Source organism: Amblyomma maculatum, chromosome 1, assembly GCF_055883805.1.
Source record: "Amblyomma maculatum isolate TAMU_Amacu chromosome 1, ASM5588380v1, whole genome shotgun sequence".
Lineage (NCBI taxonomy): Eukaryota > Metazoa > Arthropoda > Arachnida > Ixodida > Ixodidae > Amblyomma > Amblyomma maculatum.
Window position 1 is genome coordinate 42335952 of NC_139344.1, and position 3187 is coordinate 42339138.

Consider the following 3187-nt stretch of genomic DNA (forward strand, 5'->3'; position numbering starts at 1 on the left):
ACATGAAAGAAAATGGTAATTTGTGTAGTTAAAGATGCTGAAAGCGAAGAGCCTGATTGTGTGGTCCCAATGCTCCATTATCTTGAGGAAAGAATTTTGTAGCGTTATACAGGTGGTAGCTCTATTCTTGCTAGTTGTATTTCATTAGTAAATGTTGAATCGTGACTTGAGCTTCATTTATCGGATGATTATTGGCCCACTATAGTCGCCCACTGGTTGCGACGTTCGTGTCGTTGAGTTTATTAACTAGGGGGTGGATTAGTGCTTAGGAATAGTTAAATGTATATGCCGACAATCGACAGGTCGTTATGCTTATGAGGCCCAATATCTTATTCTACGGTTTAGTTTGCGTCTAAATTACCTGTGTACTTTGACCACTGTTTTGTCGTTATGCGCCCTGAGTGTACCATGTTCCATGTACTGAGGTTGAAAGTGATGACAGACGCTTATGTACGTAGCCTTCTTCAGATGTGAACTAAATAAGGTAAAGTTCGATGCGAATTCCTTGTACCCATGAATTGCGTACAAAACAAAGTATTGCCACTGTGCTCAACGATTAATTCCCTAAGCACAGCTCTAGTGTTTTCCGAAGGCGCAAAAAGCCTTTGACCTTTTTTTGATATTTATGGGTTCGATTTTGAAGGAGCGCTCTGTTCGCCTTGAATAAAATTTCTCGTTAACACGAGGGCGTTACTAAGAGAGGAAACATTTTTTAATTATTTGCAGTAGCTAGGTGTTCGGTAACCATAAGTTCAGGTCTTCGCTGGCGGCAGCTGACTTCTGGACAGGCTGAATTATCCAGACTTGCTGACCCATCTTGTAGCTGGTCATGGCCGTCTCCCGCTGCTCCTGTGTCGGACCTAGCGTTATTAGTTTTTTATCAGGTTTCTCATGACATTTCCAGGAGTTATGGTAGAGCGGGGGCCTTGCTTCGCACCAGTGAAAATAAAATGGGTATTTTGTTGGATTAATTTTGTTCAAATTATGAAGTTCATGAAATGTTTTGCCTTCATACTTCTTCAGCGTGTGAGGACAATATTTGTTTGTGTGGTGGTGCAAAATTCATTCTTTCTAGTTTATCACCACACGGTTCGTTAGGGGGGGGGGGGGGGGGCGGCGAAGATAGCAATCCGCCTGGTTTGTGAGAGCTCGTGCTATATCATTCGCTACCTCATGTCCCTCATGACCTTTGTGTCCAGGTGTCTATGTTATACGGCATGGTGAGTGGGAGAGTGTATGAAATAGTGTTGCTGTCCTCCTTCCATGCAGCTTTCAGCATGTTATCCTCTGCAGGCTTATCGCGAGTCCATCACTGCATTCGATGACTTCCCCTCTTGATTTTGATTCTTGATGGTGTAGGCAACGACCAGTGATTCTGCTTAGACAGAGTCTTAACATAGGGCGAAGCTCGGATAATTGGGCTCTTCTGACTGTCGACCGCGGCTATCGTGAACCTGCCTGCCTCGGCAGAGGCCCCGATGTCAACGTGGATGAAATCTTGGTGTTCTGATAGCTGTTTTACGAGTGCTTTGAATCTGGCTTTCAGTATACACTTCTGCCACTCGTGGTGCATGCATCTGGACATCGGATTTACGTGGATATTTTCTCTTTGAGCTGCCGGCACTTCGGGAATTGCTCTTACCAGTTTTAATGCCTGCCGTAGCCACACGCTTCCCAAGATTTTCCTACCAAGCTGCATTGTTGTTAGTTAGCTTTAACTCTCCAGTACCACCTCCTTGAGCTCCTAGACGGAGTATGTACCTCGATTGCCAAAAGATGCTCTGTTGTGTTCAATGCGACGTATACGGCGTTTTTATAGTCTCCCTTTATGATGGTGTGAATTGCCGTCCTTTCAACGATTCTTATCTATTGTTAAGGGAGCACTTGGTAATGCTGCCTAAGACCAAGTCTTGAAGTAGGCGGAGGGTGTCTTCCTCCTTCATTCCTTTCCAATGACGGGTTATACTTTAATCATTCTTGAAAGAAGAAAATTGTCCGTCTGCGGCATCGGAATCATGCCCAGTTTGAAGCCTCGGACTCTTGAAAGATCATGAGCACGGCTCTGGTAGATTTTCAGTGCGAGAGCATATCTCCATGTCAATCAGAATTGTCGGTAGGAATCAGCATCGACTATTTGAAGTCTTGCTGCCTCGAAAATTGATGGGCATGCTTCTGGCAGGCGGTAGCTGGCAGGTGATAATCATCAGTATCCTTACATGCCACATCTGAAGCCTAGCAGGCTAGAAGAATCGTGAACATACATCTTGCTTGAGATCGTTGGCAGGTGACACCACCTTACATTAAATGGTTGGAGGAGCCCTGGCTTGCGGGCGCTTATATCTCTTTCATCGTAGTAGTCTTCGGACGTGTGGCTGTTTGGTGGAATGACGGAAGTCACGAAACCACAGGGCGTCGCTGTTTCGGAAGGAGCTGTCAACTTGGACAGCTGCATTCGTATGGAAGCGTGATGTGGCTAACACTCAGGACCCTTGTAAAATCAATCGCAAGCCCCTGAACATGGGATTTTCAGTTCGTCTGACAGCATGGCATTGGTCATCATCATCATCATCATCATCATCATCATCATCATCATCATCATCATCATCATCATCATCATCATCATCAGCCTGATTATACCCACTGCAGGGCGAAGGCCTCTCCCATATCTCTCCACTTAACCCGGTTCTGTGCTAGCTGCATCCACTTGACCCCTGCGAACTTCTTAATCTCATCCGCCCACCTAACTTTCTGTCGCCCCCTGCTACGCTTTCCTTCCCTTGGAATGGCATTGGTAGTAAAATTTAACTCAATATCTTCGCTTGAGCTAAATGCCGATGCCTACAGGACACCCTATGTAGCCTAAGGTACCTAAAACGAAATTTATAGCGCAAAGCAAGTAAATGAAAAACGTGATTGGTCTCAATTTTTTACATTGGAGATAACAATCATGTAACATGGTGCAGCAAACTAACGCTATCATATATATGCCGCATGAACCTCACTGAGCGTCTGCGAATGTTTTTGTGATCAATACATTATTGTGTTAGTCCTAAAACAAATTTTTCTCCTTGGTATTTGCTCTTCTGAACTCGCAACGCTTTTCTGTGGCATATTTTTTTCATCACCGTCTTGTGAGCGCGAAGGCATGTGGTTAAACTGTGTGCTGTGAACTTGAAGAAGTCTTCTC